Consider the following 20,431-nt stretch of genomic DNA (forward strand, 5'->3'; position numbering starts at 1 on the left):
AGAAAACTTGGAAGGATTGCTCCTTGCTGATTAGTCAGCTACCTCTTAAACCCTTCTTCATCCTACATAATCAAAATGTTGGAGCTTATCAGGCTGTATTCATCCACTCAGTAAATTGCCGTATCTTGCTGGTGCTTTTGCAATCAACAAAAGAACAATTGGAAAAACACTGCTTGGAAGGGATGAAACATTTGCCAGGTATAAGTCAACGATAATAAAATATGGTCTCTTTGGGGGAAAAATATTCCTTGGAATATTCAACTAAAAAATGTTAGAAGTGGGGAGAGAGGGTAGGGTCCAAGTTACCCACTCCAGAAGCTTTTTTTCAGTATTTGGATATCACTGTGTTGATCTTACTCTTCTGACCTAATGAATATCCCAAGATGCCTGGGAGGCTATGCAATATGAACAGCTGGTCAGCATATGAATTCTGAAAACCCTGCAGAGTGAAATGAACTGCTAAGGCTCTGCTCATGCCAGGTTGGGAAATTCTGCCTGACCAAGAGAACTACCTCCTCTGCTGTTGGGCTGGCGTTCAATTAATCACTGCCACCATCAGCTCTCTTACATGAGTTTCTACTGCTTTATGGGTTAGGTCATCTGCTAGTAGACTTCAATGTAAAGCCCTGTTTTCCTCCTCAACAGTATTGATGCATCCTCCCCCCTTGTTAACAAGTTTTCTCTTCTTCAGTAATCTGGAGTATTCAGTAACTTGGATCCTGTTTTGGTTATGTGTATTAACTGCATATATCCAGGCCTGCTTGTTGGATTATTGAACTTTGATCAGTGTGCTATGGAAATACTTTGCCAGTCCCACTGTGACACCCAGAAAATGTTATCAGAGGGCAGCACCAGTGCATGTGTGTTGAGAATAGCATGAAGCATCAAATGTGTCGTATTTATACTGATCTCAGAGAGTAAACCAAGTTGCTTTTTACAGAGAGTTGTGAAGCTGTGACTGTAAGAAGAGAAAATATATATCCCAGGGCATTCAGGACATTCCTTCATTTTAATTTATTCACATCTTCTAAGCAGTGGCCTAGTAGCATAAGTTTGAGAGTTGGCTCCTTTTCTTTTGAAAACTGTGGGTATGGTGCAGCCTTAATAATCTATGCCTGCTTTCTGGAAAGGAACAGATGGGCCCATTCATCAGAGTAAGTCTATAAGTCAGTATGGTAGCTGGAAAAGCTCTCTGCAAATCCTGTGCATCACTGCAGATGGGACTGATATCCTGATGATCTGCTGCCAGTGGTTCTGGCAGATGATGAAAATGAGCATTCATCAAGAGGGTCACATCTAATTTTGTGTAGACTTCTACTGCAGCCGTGGTGCCATACCACAGAGGCTGGACAGCTGCTGCAATCTGGGACAGCCAAGGGAACCCTTCCTTGCACCAGGACACAGCAGCAACTTCAGACTTCAGTCTGAAATGAGCTGGAAAAAGCAAAAATCCCCCGATCCTCCCATTTCACAGCCCTTTGCAAGTGCAGAATATGGTGAAATTGGTATGATAAAGATTTTGCTTTCTTTTTTGTGGCTTGCAGTCTGAAAAACATGGATTGGGAGCTAATGAACAAGCACAGATAGACCATCTCCCCATACCCAGCCTGTTTCCTCTTTTCTTGATGGGTAAAAAACTGGTTGGGTGGCTGGTCCCAGGGAGTGATGGTGAATGGAGTTACATCCAGCTGGCAGCTGGTCACCCGTGGTGTTCCCTAAGGCTCATCTTTGGGGTTGGTCCTGTTTAACATCTTCCCTAAGGCTCATCTTTGGGGTTGGTCCTGTTTAACATCTTTACTCAGGATCTGGATTTGGGGACCAAGTGCATCCTCAGTAAATTTGCAGACAACACTAAGCTGGGTGATGTGTTGCTCTGCTCAAGGATAGAAAGGCACTACAGAGAGACCTGGGCAGACTTGGTCAATGGACTGAGGACAACTGCAGGAGGTTCAACAAGACAAAGTGTCGGGTCCTGCTCTTGGGACACACAACCCCATGCAATGACACAGGCTGTGGGATGAGTGGCTCAAGACCTGTTCAGCAGAAAGAGACCTGGGGGTGCTGGTTAAGAGCTGGCTTAATATGATCCAGCATGTATCCAGGTGGCAGAGAAGGACAATGCCATCCTGGTTTGTATCAGGAATAGTGTGTCCAGCAGGACCAGAGCTGGTGATCATCCCCCTGTACTTGGCACTGATGAGACAACAACACATTGAACACTGTTTCAGTTCTGGACCCCTCACTTTAAACAGAACGTTGAGGTGCTGGAGTGAGTCCAGAGAAGGGCAACAAGGTTTGTCAAAAGACTAGAGAACATGTCTTATGAGGAATGGCTAAAGAGCTGGGTTTGTTTAGCCTGGAGAAAAGGAGGCTGAGGGGAACTCATTGCAAATTAGAACCACTTGAAAGGAGATTGTAATGAGGTGAGGCCCAGTCCATCCACTGTTCCTGCAGTGAGAGGACCAAAGGAAATGGCCTTAAACTGAGATGGGGAAGATTCAGATTAGATATTTTAAAAACCAAAAATTACTGTTAGGATGCATAACATATATTGGAATATGTTGCCCAGGGGGGCGATGGAGTCACCATCCCTGGAAGTGTTTAAGAGGCATCTGGATGTGGCACTGGGTGATGGTTTAGTGGTTTAGGGGTGAGAGTAGCAGTGGACAGTTGGACTGCATCATCTTAAAAGTCTCTTCCCACCTTGATGACCTATGATTCATTCTCTGCCATCTGGGTCCAGCTCTGTAGGAACATTTAGTTCCACATCCATTATAGATTTCATCAGGAATTAGGCATTGTGCAGCTGTACCTTACTGTACATTTGTCTGCTACAGAGTTCTTTCATAACACTGAGACTGCTTTGGGAATATGGAGTTCCATGAGACCCTGCAAGCTGTCAGAACTAGTTCTTCAAAATGCAGATCACAGACATTCAAGAAATCACAGGGCAGCATTAGGTGCCATAGCTCTATGCCTTCCATAAAAACACACGATTTATGACAGAAAGAGAGCAAACCCTGCCTGATACAATGCTTGTTTTCAGTCACTGCTGTCAGTATCTCACTTCCAGGGGAAATAAATTCAAATATTAATTAGCTTCCCTGGAAAAGAGTTTGCCATTAGAAAGGTTTCTAATGCAGTTGTAACAGACCACAATGGATAGCAGAATTATTCCATTGCAGGTGTAGCATCGTTTCAGAGAAAACAAGAGTTCTTAAACCATATAGCTTTTGACAGCCCCACTTAGAAAAGAAAATATCACAATTCAACCCAACAACAGCTCAGTAAAAGTTCCCCTTTTTAATGGCAGCTAGTGAAGTCCGGGGCAAGATTACAAAGTAGCTTGTTAGCAGCTCAAGTATAGTCTAGTCACTTTTTTCTATCTCTCTCTCTCACAACAGGAGGCAATTTTAGACTGCAGAGCACAGATGTGTCTAGCAGACACATCCTTCTTCCTGCATCTTAAATAAGTGTCTCACAGACTGTGAGCCATTAATCTCATAAAAACCAGGTACTCAAATAGGATTAGAAAAAAATATAACAACAAAAATCACCGAAGAATTGTCAGTAGCTGTAAGAACCAAATGGATACCTCCTGCTGTGAAGAAAACCCACTGTCAGCTATTGCTGGTATTACTCTGAATCCTAGAACAAAGGCTGGAGGAATCCATTTATCTGTGCATTTCCAACTTTCCTATCCTTGTGGGACCAAATGCCACTGCCAGGTACATTCCCTTAAATATTTTATTTAACTACCATAGAATGCATGTTTGTTATGCTGTCATGGCACTGACTAATGTAGTAATTTTGAACTTCTGTGATTATTCTTGATTAGTGAGTGAAATGAACACAGCTTCTTCTCCCTTAGCTCCCCATGCTCAGTCTGGTATTCCATAGGCTGGTCCTTCCCATCTGCCAAGGCATAAGCAGGGGAATATTTCACCCAGGAGTGAGTGAACTGAACCTCACTGTTCCACATGCAGGGATTATCATCCATCTCTCCAGGTCACTTGAAAGAAGTGTCAAGAAGAAACAATATGAAAAAGTTACATACTACAGACTACATAAATGCTTAAGTATTCCAGTAAGATTTTAGTGCAAATTACATGGAACTCCTGAGACTGAGAAAAATCATCAGCTCAATCTGATATTTTTGGAGACTAGAGCATGGACTGGCTTTAGTGAGATCACTGCACAAGCCTACACTAAGGCCCTTGCCACGGTGGGAGATTTCTTGTTGTCTGTGCCTTGAAGTTCTTTATAAATTACCCTCTGACTATATTTTTTGTGCATCATACATAGCAGGTAGCCACCAGACAAACTTAGGAGAAACAGTGTTTTCCAATATGACTCCTGAAAAAAAAAAAAAAATGTTAGCCTTAGACCGAAGCTCTGTGAAATGGTTGAAACAAGGCCTTGAATATTGTGAAGGCCAAACTCTGCCACTGACTGACTGTAAGATACCAAGAAAGTTGCTAATTTGCTCTATTGCTTTCATTTCTCCATCTGGGAAAGCTGATACTTTATTCTAGGTACATATATGGAGCTCAGTTACTTGCTGATTCTTCACATGTGCATACAAAAAGTATTTTGAAACAGAAATTTTCAGTGCTGACTATAAGATTTTCAATGTTTTCAATTTCAGGTGAGTTTCCTTTCAAGACTAAAATAAAACAAGACTTTTAAAGGATGTTTTTCTTGCCTAACTAGAAATATATGTAAAGTAATAAAAATATTGCAGAAATGTTTTAGGTTTATTTTTCTACAGAACAAAATAATTTCATTTTTCAACTATCCTACAATTTATTACTGTTATCAGAGCTGGGGAAAAGGTTTGTTCTGCACTCTGTTCCTGAGAACACATTGAGCCTTTGCTAATCAAGAAAACCTACCTTTTCTTGAGCACAAATTTATTCTTCTTGCCAAAACAACTTGTGTTTTATGACACACAGCAGTAAAATTACATTCTAGACACAGACATGAATCCATCCATGAGGTGAAGCGTAGCACTTATATAACAAAACCAAATTAACCTCTTGTGTGCATTTGCTCAACACAGCTCTGAATCACTTTACCTTCTGGAAATCACTTCCTTAGGAAGGGGAAAAAAAAAAAAGGTTATGCTACCAAAATCTACATTAATTCACTATCTTATATGCAGAACTTCTCAGACAGATCTTTTATCAAAACAACCCTAACTGACTTTAATGATTTACTTATGCTGCATCAAAATTCATATGGTATTTGATATAATTTACTTACTGCTTTCAGTGTAAGATCTTTCCAACTTGTTTCTTTTAAATGAGCTTGTTTCTTTTAAATTGCTTTAATGCTGTAAATATTCAGCAAACATCAATATTATGGCCAGCACAATGTGGTTCAGTGTAGCAGTGCCAAGTTTTCATTGATTGCTGCTTGTATGCGCCAGTTTTAAGACAGGCTTTTAATAAGCTCAAAATATGTTCATGGGATTGGTCTCAAAATGTCTCTGGTGGAATAATCAAGCTTCTAAGTGGCTGCAGAGAAAAACAAAAATTTTATTCAAAGAATTCCAGCTCAGACACTCAGTCAAAACAATTCCTGGCTTAGCTTCATTAAGTAGGTCTCAAGATGAAAATCCAGATCACAAAGGCATCTCTGAAGAACTGCTTAGGGGTTCCCCCAGCCCTGGCAGTAGGGTCTTTGCAGATATTGCATTGGCTGCTCCCAAGTCGCTGTCCTGAAGGCCATCAGAGTCTTTGTTGCTCCCCCAGACTCCACTGCAATCAGAGATCCCAGCCTATGTCCATGACTCTCATCAGCCACATTTCACACAGGCTGAATGTGTCCAGCTTGCTCACCAGCTGTGGTTACTACCCAACATTCTAACTATAGATGGCATCTTCATCATTGGCTTTGGGTCTCCAAAAACCTGAGTTTCTGCCAAAACTCTGGGCCACTACCACCCACTGATGTGTAGTGAAGAGTTCTGGGGCAGGGGAAAGTCCCCAGGCACTGGGTCTGAGGGACACCAACCTTCAGCCTGAAGGACACAGGCAGCAGCAGCAGGCCCCTGCCCAAAAGAAATGTGAGGAAGGGGAGAGGGGGACACAGAATGAGCAACATCAGAATGAGATACCCAGTTTTGGTGGAAAGCACTAGAGCAGAATAATGTGGCCCCTCTTCTCCAAAGTAGAATGGTTTTGGGAGGTGGAATGCAGAACTGAACATGGGTGAAGGCTTTCCACTGTCACTTGATATCAAACATAAGGAGCTTCTCTGCATTAGCAATCTACTATTTTTATTATCATATTTCATCAATTCTAGCAGTTCTAAAAATGGTAATTGAATCAAGCCTGGAGCTTTCTGGGGAGAAAACAGAGGACAGAAATAGGACAAAGAAAGACACAAAACAAATGGAGGATACTCTTTTCAGCTGGGACCTGGGATTGTTAAAGTTTAGTAAAGACAGTGAGGGAGTCTTTAAAGCCAGTGAGATGATTTGACTACATTAATGGGGTATATACTAAAGAGAAGAATGTAAGAAAAACGTGCTTTGACAAAATGGAAAGAAAATTTTAAAAAAAACAGTGGTTGTTATTTCACAGACTTACAAGTTGATTTGAAAGACTTTAGACTAAAATGAAACCCTTAAAGTTAATCCTTCCAGGCTTTAAGAAAAATAAAGAAAAAAGATCAGAATTAAGACCTGAAATCACCTAGGGAGATAAGTTACATTTTTTCCTTACAGTATTTTCCACAGAGAATAGAATAAATACAAAACATGTTCTAAAAACTTCCCTTGCAAAATGTGAGCTGTTGTCTGAAGTTCAAATGCAAGTGTATTTCCCTGCCTCATCTTCACCATCCACGGCATTTCAGGAGCAATAACTCTCACTGTAGAATCAGCACAGTGCCTTCTGTTTGGGACTCAGCCATGTTCCCAGGAGAATATTAATTTGACCTGTGGCAAAGACATTTTTCAGTGCAGTTCGCACTGGGATAACTCAGATGTAAATGAATTGAAAAAAAAAGTTTTTATTTAATAGAAAACATGCAAACCTAGGAAAAAACCCTGCTATTTATGCATCCTTTCTATGACATAGATTAATTTTAGATTCTGGAGGTGGTGCTGTTTTGCTGTTCTGTATTTTTAAAGACCTGTCACCATACAAACATTGACTCTATCACATATCATCCACTTGTGATAGCAAAGTTAAGAATGTGAATTTGGAAGTAATGTGTACAGATGAAAGCCCTGGAAATTAATCCAGATCTCTTGAGTCTCAATCAAATATTTTGTCAGAAGGTTACCTTCATCTAGGTGAGATTTCTTGCTTTACTTTTGCAGAGACACCAGCACCAGGCCTGCACAGAAAGAACACCGAATTACGGGAATTGAAGCAAATGTCAGACCATTTTCCATGGTAGCTGTCACCCTTTTTATCACAGGGCAATTAAGCTCAAAGTCCTGGAATATGATCTAATATGTTCCAGTTTCTTCCTCTCCCACCCTTTAAAAAACAAACAGTGTCCTTCAGCCTTGACTACTCCAGGCTAAACTCCCACTCGAAACACATATACAAGAACAAGATTTTGCTTCTGCTCACATCAAAATCCTGAAACTCCTGCTAAAAAATACATAACCATTTCTAAAAATGAATCAATCAATTGAATTATCTTTTTTCGAGCTCAAAATACATATAAACTAGTTAAAAATTTTTTGTTCAAGTGTTTATTTTTCTCACATATTTCTGGGTTTGCCTGAGACTGAAACTCACAATATCTAATATAATTCTGAGACTTTTTCTGTCTAAAGAGAACTTGAACATTTGAATGATTGACAGACTTTACAAAACTGATCATTATTTCTTCACAACATTGACTGCTCAGTGAGCTGTCAGATATTGTGCAGCTGGAGAACAAAAAAAGCAAGTGTGTTATTTGCTGGAATTGAAATATCAATTAGATCCTGTGATAAGTTAATTGACATATTTAATGAAGAGTGATATTTTTCTTTGATGTACTGGAAAAATGGTGCCATGAGTATCAAAAACATTTGCTAAGTTTCCTGCAGCAGGTAATTGCTCACTCTCCTCTTTTTGAAATATTTTGCTTAAAGGAGGGGTGAAGTTTTGAACTGAAAAATATTCACTGAGCTTAATGCCTCCCGTCAGACTACATGCATCTGCCTCCCTGATTAACCTAAAATAGAAGTTAAACTGGAAAATACAATAGATATTGCACAACCTTTGTTTTATTTATTCATCTCAGAGGAAAAGAATTGGCCAAGAAAAAAGATATGAGGTCATTTGTCACTCTTTAATGGATTTAAATTTAAAAATAAGTCTGTGTTGAGGCTCAGTTCCTTCTCCCACTTTCCCTGGCAACTTTCAGTGCATCTGTAGTCATTGCAACTGCTTTGATCTCAGAGCCCAGTGGTGGTAAGCAGTGGTTGAAACAGAGATGGTGAATAAGCTGAAATATTTTATGATTATAAAGGACCTTGTTTGGCTTCAATGCTGGCCATGACTAACAAATAATTATGAACAAACAGTTATAACAAATAATTATGAAAAACTTACAGTCAAAGTGCAACATTGGAAAGTGCTCTGGTCTTCTGCTGAGAGGCATCAAAGGAACTTGATCTAACTTCAGGTATATTAAATTAAGTAGGATTTTGATTGTTGTATTTTCCTCATAATCAACTCAGGATTCTTAGCTGTGGATGATAACCATAGCCTAGAGTTAGTTTAAAAGGACTGATGAAGCAAATTCCCAACTCTCTGTTCTGGAGACCCTCAGGTTCTGATTTAAGTTCACATATCTTGATTTAGATGCATCTCAAGAATAGACCAGGCTCAGTTCACAAGGACTTTCACTAATCAGTGCCCATCCCAAGAGACAGCTTAAGGAAGGACAGCTCCCACGGCAAGAGGCCATTAGCAGTTCTTTCCAGCTGGCATTCCACCTTTTCTCTATTGTCTGCTTCTCCAAGTCTAATTAGATGAGAAAGAAAGGATGGAGTAGAAGTCAGGAGAATAACCTAGAACTCTTCAGACCTGTGCTCAATTTGTTATTTTACTGATACATAAATTTGTGTTAAAAACATGGAATAAATAATGAGTAAACCACTCTTGTACAGAAATAAAAGCATCAAATTATATCAGTTGCTTACCAGTTCTATTGTAGTGCATAAAAAATAATTTTGAAAATACTGAAAAATACAGCCCGTGCCTAGAGCTGTTTAAATGGTTCAAAACAAATGTGTCATAGTTTTTCTTCCATAATCTTTTCTTTGCCCTCTTTCTCACACACAAAAGGCTAAAGCCATTTTCTTCTGTTTGAAGAATTTTGTCCTCTGAATTGCAGTTCCCTGCAATGCAGCAGGCCTTTAATGAAGCAAATAGGATTAGGCCACTGGAAGAATAGTTTATCCTGATTTTTGAAAATCTAAATCCAATATTGTTTGAATGATGCTGGCCCTTCCTTCATCAATCCTAGTCCAAAAGATGTTTTGAACTTTCTGTCAAATTACATTGTATAAGAACAAGTCGGTGATATGGGTTACTGGAATAGCTCTGCTCCTTATAACAGAAAATTTTATCCATATAACACTCTGTAGCATTTTCCACTGCCACCATATAAATACATGCAGTAGAGAAACAATGTTTTGTGCTGTCCCACTCCAGGAGACTCCAGTCAGGTTAAAATGGCCACTAAATCCAGACTTGAGAGCCACGGGCAGGTCTGTGCAGGCAGCCACAGTAAAGCCACAGTGCAAAATAGAGATATTAGAAGCCTCACAAAACAAACCAGGTCATCCAGGTAACTGCATGGTTCTGCCAAGAAAACTGCTTTGGAACTGGAGACTGCTCCCAACTCGGTTATGCCAGTCAAGGTCGCATCTCATCTCTTCCCTACTTATGTAAGCGGATAAACCCTGCCAGAATAGCTCTGCTGGCCTGAGCTGGAGTGATTTGATGTGGGAGCCTGTCAGAGCTGCTACTGAAAGGATGAACAAAGACGTAATCTCTGGCAGTCAGCACTGAAATCTGCCTTTGCTATGGCCAAATTGAGTGCTGCCAATTCTTCTTCGCAACTATGCTGGCTCTGCCTTTTGAACTACCCAAATATGAAGCCAAAAATTTCCCTGTGTATCCTGTAAACAATACAGTGAAGAAACATTCACGTAACCATTTCCTTCCTGGTTTCTACTGACCCAAATAATGCCGTAAATGAGACTTTCAAACAAGCTGTGCTCTTTGGCTGATGCCAGGTATGTGCTGTAATCATCATTCCTGATCTGCATAGGGCAGATTCTGTGCAGCAGGTCAGAACATTTGTGTTGTTCCCCCAGATATTCCACACGCAATCCTGGCTGCATTTCTCCCTTCTCCAAAGGGGTAGCATTTGAAGAGCCAAAGGATCTGTTCTACCTTTGGCAAAAAACCTTTGGTTTTTCTTTGATTTTTTTATGGTTTCTCTATGGATAAAAAAATAATCACTGCAATATAACATGGAGAAGAGATAATGCAGGTTAACAGCAATTGTCTCCAGCAGATCTCATCTATGCCCACTGTATCATATGGTATGCATTTTCCCTTTTAAGAGTGGGAAATTGCACAATTGTGATACTGTCCTTCAGGGAATCATTTGGTTTAGTGGGCTAAATGCAGCTCTGTTGCAGTTAAATCTGGATATATTTCCAATCTGGTGTTGTTGCACTCGCTTTTGAGTGGTCTTTATAGTGTTATAGTCAAGAAGTGCACTTGATGGTCATTTTGGGGACAGAGGGTGAAGGATAAGTGTGGGGGTATGGATTTCTTACCACTCCCATTAGTTATGGCCATGGGGATGCCAGCACATTGCATTTTCCTCCTACCTGATGAACTCTGCTTCATCCCAAGCCAACTCACACGAAGAGGGTTAGCAGTGCCAACCAGCTCACATGGCTCCCATCATGTCAGGCATTCGCTGCACTGGTTGCATCTACTCCAGACACTTTTGTCTTTATCCTGCCTCTGTTTTTTGCTCATGCCTTTGAAAATATAGTATACCAAGTCAGATTTTCTGCTTAACCAGCTGCATACTATACATGTATATTACAGTCCCCCACTCCTATAACCCAGTTTCCTGTTTTCTTCCTAGTTCACAGTCTTTGTAACTTCATTTCCTAGAGACACATAGCTCTGTCTAATCTCATTCTTTCTGTCGCACTCTCAGTCCTCACCCTTGGCTCCATTACTTCACAGCACTTTGTCTCCACCTAGCAATCCTTTGTCTTTTCTCATGCCATTTTTATCGCCAAGATCAGCACTTACTTCTTTACCTGAGCTTTGTTCCTCAGCTGATCCAGTGCTGCTTTTTCCCGTGTATGCATCAAAAATGAACCTTTGTATTGTGTCTGTCTCACTCTCAGCATGAGACTCTCAGGTCACACAGAGCATCTTCCTGCATTACTCATAGTAACTATGATGTTATATAAATGATCCAAATGGGCACTGTATCAGGTAAACTATGTCATACGGTCTGGACCATGGCCAGAGCACAGATGGAGATTTCTATTCATGGCACCAGTCCTCTGCTTGTTCCCCTGTTCTTAGCATATTCTTCATCTGATAGTCCAATTCCTGTATACTTTCCACTGTGACTCAAAAGACAGAGGCATTTTTATTTTCTTCCCATTCTCTCAATCATTTGTGCATCAACAAAAAACCATTAAGGAATACATTGCAATTAGCACTTCCTCAGATGCACTCATTTGTCAAGAGCACTCAGCCCAGAGCCAGTTTTCTGCAGGTGGGTAACTTAATGCCTCCTCTTACCACTTTTATTTATCTCAAGTTAATTGCCAGAAGTGGAAAGCTCTCAGTGTTGTGCACTGAATTCATGATCATGCAAATACTTAAGATGATGGACTGTGTGTCTGTGACAGCTATCAGTAAACCTGAGATAGAACAGGAATTCTCAGTGCAAAAACAAGAGCACTTGAAAAAGCTGGTGCAGGAAGACAGAGAAAAAGACCTGAAGTTAATACATATTTGGCAGCTGTTCAGACTCCTCAGGTCCATTCTTGATGCAGTACTGTCCTTGCTCGTAGATGCAGGCATTTCTCCCTGCCCTTATTTTTATCCCTGCTGGGAACAATGGCTTACACATCAAGTGAAGTACACACCACCAGCACTAGCACATTTTCAGCACTGTAGTCAGTGGGGCCTGATAATAGGGCTGCAAGGTGTCCCCATGACAGAGCAAAGCTTGACAGCTTTGTACGACAACTATTTTTCAACCTACATGTTTTTCAACCTGTTCTAGAGCAGAACAAGAATGGAAAATTTTGCTCTCTCCAGCAAAATATCTAATCAAAGCCACACTGCCACTATGAATCAAAATTATAGGTAGGTTCATCTTCTGCAAGGCACTGTGCAAACAAAAGCAATTCCAAGTCCACAGAGCCAACATTCTGAAATCTTCACCCCACAGTCACGTTGTCCTTTAAGTCAAATGGTTGGCCCTGCCTTGCATAAAGCTATAAACTCCTGCATATTAGCAGGATGAAGCCCAGAAAATCAGGTGGTTAATAGTGATTAGCCCTCATCAGTAATTTGCTAATTCCTTACAGATGCCAGGGAGTGCACATGTTGTGGGGAAAGGCAGCAGTGCCAGAGCAGCCCCGCTGTGATGCAGCAGCCCACCAGGCTCTGCACAAGAGGAGCCTCACAGGAGGTGTCACATCAAAGCAGGGACTGCCTCGCCTTTCTCAGCAAGCTCTTCCTCACAATGTTGCTGGTGCATATACTGTTGTGAGAAGCCAGCTGGCTGCCATCTGAGAGCAGATGCCAAGTGGCTGTCAGATTGTCATCTTGAGTTTTAGTATTCAACCTGTCTTTCTGTGAATTGGCTTTTGGCCTTTTTTCCCCACAGGGAAGAGTTGCTCCTCAGCCAAAACACCTCCGATTTATCCCCTGTAAAATAAATGAAAGTATGAGTCACTATTACTTCTGGTGAAACAATTTATAAGTCTCAATTCAAAATTTTTCCACTTCTTTTTTTTTTTTTTTCTGTAGTTACGTAACTTTTTCTCTTCCTTTCCTAAAAGAAACCCCAGTAAAACACATATCAGCCACTTCAGACAGTTAAGTAATTCAATCTGTCCATTATGTAATTAATTAGAAAAGCTGAGAGAAATACAGTTCTTCAGCGTCTGACCTCCTGATGGTCATTTTTTAAGTTTTAATAAAAGGCTGGTTGCATGTAATCTTCAATATAGTACTGGTCAGGCTTGGAGAAATGTCAGTAATTTATCCAAAGATGCAAGACAAAATGAAATGAAAAATAACTTAAAAATACTCAAAATTAAACAGCAAAAATCCCTGGAACAATTTTTCCATAAGTAGTGGTCCAAAAGATGCAACTTCAAGTACCCTTAAAGGATTGCTACTTTTATGAGAAGTGCTTCACTCTTGCTCTTTGGGAATGGAATAATTTTCAGATGTGTCATGGCAGGCAATTTAACTTGCTGATCTTGTGGGAAAATAATACCCTCAAGAGTTCTGGAGACTGTAATAGAAAGAAGTTGTTATTGCCATTGAAGCAAGAAAGTATCTGCTGGGAAGATACTTATGTAAGTAGAAAGGGTGTGTTTTCCATCAGAACAACCAGCTAAAAAGCATGCAAAGGTCCAGCAAAGAAATTGTTCCAAGGAACTTGTGCCATTATACAGGATTTCCATTCTACATTATCATTTGACCAATCATACTTGTGTTAAATCCCATTAATGCAGAAGGATGCATATTTGTTTTATTAGTTCTAATTCCACTCAAAAATTTAAAATGCTTATTTCTTTTCATGTTTTGGGCATTCCCATTTAACTACTGACAATAAAATACTATTTAAGTTTATCCAATGACACAAAGCATCTGCTAGTTCTCTGCCAGACTACAGAAAATTAAAGAAGGAAAAATGTTTCATATACACTCTGTTACAAAAACAGGTTTTAAGCACAAGAATCAGAGCAAAGAAAAATGCACCTTGCAGCACCCAATAAAAAGATCACAAAAATGTTGAAAGGCCTAATACAGAAAGACCACTCTGGTCTGAGTGCTGCCAGCTCTCACAGAACTAAGTTAATAATGAGGAAATGCATTTAATTTTAGGTCTTTTCAAGAAGAAGAGGGCTGATGTCCTGACATAGCAGAAAACCTTGGGACACTGCCATCACTTGGCACAGTAATCATTTCTGTATAGCTTACGTAGTGAGAAATTCTGGTTTGGGTGAAGAACTCCTGATGTAAGAACAGTAAGAAATTAAAATGTTAAAGTAGAGACAGCAAAGAGGACCAAACCACAACATCCAATGCAGCAGCATGGTATTTCCTGAATCTCAGTGGTTGGGCTACACAGGGTCCTAAAATAGGCATTGTTTGGTATCCTCTGCATGTCTTGAAGTGGCACATCATAATTTTTTTGTGTTTTCTAGTTACAAATGTTCTCTTGTTAGAAAGAGTAAAATCAGGCACCTTTTCCTTTATGGACAAGCTTCTAGTAAGTTTGCACCTCCAGGAATTTGTAATAGCACCAAGAGAGCTACTAAAGCACTTTAAACTTTGGTTGAAATTAGAGGTGTTGCAGCAGTGACAATGGAAGGCAGGTATCTAAATTACTGTGTTTCAGGCCATGAAATGCCAGACAGGAGAAGTCCAAGCAGCATGGGCATATCCTTTCCAGTACCCTGCCAATCCCGGTTATCAGAGAACCTGAAAAGAGGATAAAAACATATTTGTCACATGTTCATTACAATGAAAGGAATAAACCAAGCATAGACTTCTTTAAAAATATTTGGCTGGTTTTGAGAAAAAAAAATGTCTGTTTTTCTAATTTATTGTTTCTAATCTTCACATGTTGTTTTTCTCCATCTTAGAATTACTGTAATTCTCATCTTAGAATTACTGCATTTGATGGAAAGCTTGTGTCATCTGACCAGGCTCATTGAAAATGAACATTTCTCATGAAAATTTTATTTTTGTGAAAATGTCAAATGAAAAAGGGTTTTGAAAAGCAGGAATCTTTTACAAAAATAGACAGGAAAAAAGATCTATTTTAAATAGCAATACTTGAAATGCCATCCAGTTTTTAAAATTCAGTTCGGCCTGCAAGGAATTACATAGGACAGTCGAACAGAAGACTCTCCCTATGGTTAATCTCCAGAAGTAATGAAAATAATGCCAATAAACAGTGAAATTGCACTCGAAAGCCCTTAAGAGCCCTAATGTTGTTTTAGTTCTGGTCTGGCCAGATTTCTGAAAACCTTGCAAAGAGGGAGAGGGAAAAGATGCTTCTGTCAGCACTGACCACACAGTCCTCCATGCACTGGAGGATGCCCTTAGGACTATGCCTGGGCTCTTCACTGCACCAGTGGCTCTGTGAGCAAGGTCTCTTGGCACACAGTTTGGGCCAGCTCAGGGACCTCGGCCAAGCACTCTGTACTCCTGCACTTGGGCAACTTTCTCCTTGACAGCTTCCTTTGCATCACTGCCTGCCCTAGATGATGCAGCCATCAACCTATTTGCTTTCCCAGGCCACAATGCTTGGTCCTCTGCTCCTCCCATATTTCCAAAGGCATGCACCAACATGGCTTCACTTGGAGCAGCCATGACTGTGCTGGCCTGGGCACTTGTGAGAGGAAACCTGATTCCCCCTGGATTCCCCTGGCTAGAGCCGCTCTGCCCTGGGAGGAATGGGGCAGCACTCAGGCCTCTATTGCCCCAGGGGTGTGTGCCCATGCTGCCTACCTTGCTGCCTCCCTTTACACCTTCCAGTGTATGGCAGAGCTGATCAGTCCCAGCACCACCAGCCAGGCAGCATCATCTCTCAGCTGCCTGTCTCCTGAAAGACAGGCAGGCTGGAACAGGCACTCCCCAGTCTCTCTGGAATGGAGAGACAGCCGACTAACACTGTGACGACTGAAGGCTGACCAGGTGACTGCCTGAACTTCTGGACAGCAACACAAGCAAGCATTTGCTCTAGAGATGGGAATTTCAAACAGTCCTGAAGATTTTCCATGGGATCTCCTGATCTGAAGATCTATCCAAAGGCAATATCTGTGTATTGCTGTGTTGATTCGCACCACGGGTGGAGGATCTGACCATGCATAAAATCCTTTGTGTCATTTCTGCTGTGAAACAGACCAAACTGATAGATAAGATGTCAGTATAAACTGTTCCTGCATCTGCAGGAACAGTCACACAAGGCAGTCTTGCTATATTGTTTGGATAGTTAGGTGTTTTGCATGTAGTACAGGGGATGATGGATCTTGCCTGTGTAGGATTGGTAATATAGGAGCATTGGGTATGAGAATTAACATTGCAGATAACACAATTGTGAACACTGTACTGTTTCTCCAGCTTTTTAAAAGGCTGGTTTAAAGTGTTTTAAAGTCTGTAATTTTTGAGGCATGCACCACCTCCTACAAACTGCCTTGAAGGCTCTGGTTATTTCAGAACCCCTTTTGCCTTCTCGACCAATGGCTCAGTCTGGCTTGGATAATATGTCTGTCTGTGCCTGGATGTACTTCACACTATCATAGTGTTTGGAAATCTCTTGCACACCACCAAACCCCCCTGTCATTGCGTAGTGCCACACCACTTTGTTCCTTTTGAAAAGCTTTCCTGGCACTTTTTGTAAACTGAAGGCCTCTTGGTTTGCAAGCCAGGTTGACATTTGTTTTCTGTTCAGGCTGGCAATTTGCCTTTTAGCAGCTTCAAAAAGGAGATTTTTCACCTCTTCAATTTTCTAGGCATAATAAAATCTTTTAACAGAAGTAGTGGTGTAGACATGTCTACTGTCACAATGCCACTTACACACACGTAAGAAATAAAACACTGGGCTAATTAATGTTACTTTTTGTTGAAAGCCTTCTTCTGTGACAGTCCTCCTTCCCACTACTGCTGTAGGCCTGGGCAGATCAGGGCACCCTTTTGCCCTCCTGTCTCCTCAGTCTGTTGCCACAGCTTTTTCAAACTTTCTATAAGGTCATTGACCTACAGTTGAGAAATTAGGTACTGTGGGTCTCAGATTCAGTCAAAGAAAGAAACTGAGAATTTCTAGACAGGCAGAAGCCTGGGAAAGAGCTGGAGAAGAATGTAAATAATTCTTTATCTCTCTTGTTTTTCACATTGTTTATAGTTAAGTTCTATCACTGTGCGTCAAGCACTTTGCGCCAATGGTGTAGGTTGTTTTCATTTCGGAACCAATGGAGTTGGTCCTCACAAAGCTCTGTATAAAAGAGCAGTGTATTTTGAATAAACCAGAGTTTTACTCTCAGCAGCCTTCTGGTCAGAATCTTTTCATTCCCATCCTGCCTCGACAGTGACAAGGTACAGCACCAGCCTACACCCCATGATGCATACCTGTGATCCCCTAGAGCCCTGAGTGAGAATGTCTGTCTCCATGTATGCTGCAGTCAGGGCTTCCTGCTCTGACATACTTTCAATATATGGAAATACAAAGTCTTGTGTCCAGCAAAGCATTTGGGACCCTTTCTCCTAATGTGGGGTTTTTGTTCTCTCATAGAGTCCCAGCCTCACACCAATGCCAGCATTTATATAACTGAACACTAATGACCTAAAAACTTTACAGGATTTGGCTTACTCTTCCTGTTGACTTCCTGCCCCATGATTATAATTTCCAATCAGTTCTAATTTAAATGACTTTTTATTATCTTCATGGTAATCGCAAGCTTACATATAAATGCAGCATGTAGTTTCCAAAAAAAGAAGAACAAAATATTTCCCAGTAATGGCTACTTGGGGACTGCAAGCACAACCTAAAAATATTCAGAGCATGTAAAAACACAAAACTATAAAAAATTTATTTTTAAAGTAAAATTAATTGGATGAAGTTGAGCAATGAAAAATGTAAGTCATGCAGTATCAGGAGGGATGTTCTGGCACTTATTAAACTGCAAAATAACCTCCTGATAGAAGAGTTGGAAGCATCATTAATCCCATTCATTTCGAGCAAGATGGGGCAAAGCAATGAATGGAGCAATGATCTTTCTGGCCATAGAGCACTGCAAGCACTTTATTACATACCTATTTGGAAAGGAGGAGGAGGCTGGGTTACCTGGAGCCAGAGCAGGAGGAACTGCAAATGCAGTTCTTGCTTTATGCAGAACAACAGAGCAGCCATGAGGGGCACTTCCAAGGGCTTGGCAGTCACAAAGTCCTCTTTCCCCATAGGATGCTGTCAATCTTCCTGGGAAAGACAGATTCTGAGGATATCAAGCAGGCTCACCAGCTGTTAGGTAAGATAATACATCTGATGCTTCTGAATTGTCAATAGAAAATAAATTTCTATGCTGCTCCAGAGCCCTGTCTAGTCACTTCAGGTAATTGAAGTGATGAAATGTCCATGGTTTCTCCATAGATGGTCTACTCCAAAGATTCCCTGTAAAGAATTGATCCTAATACTGATACCGAGTTCTCCTTTGCTCAGATTTACTATTCAACACCCAATTAGCATTCTTGATGTGACATGGTTGTCTGATTACCATCACTGCTATGTAATTGGAGTAACTTAAACAACTGATGCCAAGTGGATAAGGGCTCCCATTATCCCCCTTACAGTCATCTCCTAAAGCATTGCACTGTTGTCAGGCCCCTCCCAGAATGACTGTAGACAAGAGCTACCGTGAAGATTTTATGAGAACATCTCTCTGGCTGCCACCACAGCAGCACCTAGGATGCAAATGCATTAAAACATCTGCTCCATGCTCTCAGGTGACAGAGACATATGAGAGGGATAGCAGGCAATTAAAATTCAGTTTATAAGTGGGAACACTGGTTTGGCTACATAGATCACTTCAGAAAGAAAGTTATTTTTCGAGGGAACATCAACACTGTATAGTTAAGCAAACCATAAACTCTGGGGTTACCTTGAGAAGATAGATTGCTGAAATCAGTGTGTTTCAACATTAATCTTTTCCTTCTGGAAAGGTCAGTTCACTCCTCTATTCCACTGAACATCGGAACTTAAGGGCTATAATTAGTGCATCTTAGGAGCAACTATCCCAAGAGAGGGCCCTGTCAAAGCTGTAACAGCATGAAACAAGGGGATTTACGTGTTTTTTTGGTCTGCCACACGTGGCTTTTACAGTCACTAGTATAATGCCCTTTTGGAAATCTCTTAGTGCTAGCACACTTAATTTGTTCTACATTTAGGTTACCACTTCTCAACAACTAATAGGGGGGAAAAGGGGCTTTGTTTTTTTTAGCTACAGAAGTAAGCAGAGATATTATGGTGCTGATGGTACTGCAGATCAGCTCACACAGCACCTCCACACCTTAACCTTACAGCAGCATCCTAGATTTGTGAAGATAAAGTGACAACAGATTGGAGGCTTTTATTCCAAGATTTTTGCTGACCTTTGGAAACATTTTCAACCTTGAATAAGCATTTCCTTATACAAATTATTTATTAGGCAAAGAATTCCTTGTTTCCTCATCTAGGAATGATCTTATTTACCATCATTAGGTTATTGCTCCTACTAACAGAATTAAAATGCATCGAACATCCTCCAGGTTTGCCAGCAATGACCTATTTGCAAAGTGGGCTTTATGGCCATTATGTTTTTGCACACATAAGAGGAGACTCTTTTAAAATACAGCCTTAGATGACGATATTGGGAAACTGCTAACCCTGCTACAAAATATACATGTAAAATGTGTAAAGAGTCTGTCAGAGAAAGTTCCCCTATAAAGTGTAACTTAATCTTACAAGTACTAGGTGTACTAGTCACTGAAATTACAGGTTTTAAGTCTCCAAGTTTTCAGTTATTCCACACCACTGGACTTTTGTGACTTTCTAACCCAAGCCCTCACTCAGAGACACAAAGCAGCACAAAAAGTGAAAACAGCACAGGATGTCCAGGCTCAACAGCACACTGTTAGAATCACTGTGCCATCCTCCCCTCTGCTGTGACAAGTGCTTTTACTCTGTTCTGAAATATTCTAGATAAATCCATGAGATTTGTTGATGCTGAATATATTTTTTTGACTTATTTAAAATGTTAAACTTTTTGAAGTTATATAAAAGAAAACCAAACAAACCTTTCAACAAGCACATATTAAGCTTTGTTACTCTGGGCTAGGGTAACCTTTGAAAAACATGCTTAAGAAAACAGACTACTTCTAATATGTCATACATCTCCTAGATTCTGTAAAGTCCATATAAATATCAACTTTTTCAACTATTATCAGGAGCCACTAAGTGATAAAGAGAGAAGGGCATTCCTAAAAACAGTAAGACTGCATAACAAAATTCCTATTATCTACCACTATTTGAAATTACAGCAGTGTCTTCCTCTTGATATTACTTGTTTAAGAAAATGTCTTCTCACCAGAGGAAAGCCTAGGCAGATGTAAACTAAATCCCCAGTTGTTTCAGA

General features: G+C 40.5%; 1 long non-coding RNA gene across 7 annotated transcripts in view; it reads right to left on the reverse strand.

The window, feature by feature from the left end:
- Nucleotides 1-3,284: 3,284 nt before the first annotated feature.
- The window catches only part of LOC115493772 (uncharacterized), an 83,862-nt gene continuing 66,715 nt past the window's right edge, over nucleotides 3,285-20,431 (reverse strand). For 2 of the 7 annotated variants that reach the window (XR_012053916.1, XR_012053915.1), the window contains 4 exons: nucleotides 18,078-18,240; nucleotides 8,568-14,741; nucleotides 7,297-7,350; nucleotides 3,285-6,946 (listed from right to left, as the gene is read on the reverse strand). This is a non-coding gene — a long non-coding RNA (uncharacterized lncRNA). The remainder of the gene's footprint in view (nucleotides 6,947-7,296; nucleotides 7,351-8,567; nucleotides 14,742-18,077; nucleotides 18,241-20,431) is intronic. The other 5 variants (XR_012053921.1, XR_012053919.1, XR_012053920.1 and 2 more) reach the window with 5 other exon arrangements.

This window comes from Taeniopygia guttata, chromosome 2, assembly GCF_048771995.1.
Source record: "Taeniopygia guttata chromosome 2, bTaeGut7.mat, whole genome shotgun sequence".
NCBI classification, from domain to species: Eukaryota; Metazoa; Chordata; class Aves; order Passeriformes; family Estrildidae; genus Taeniopygia; species Taeniopygia guttata.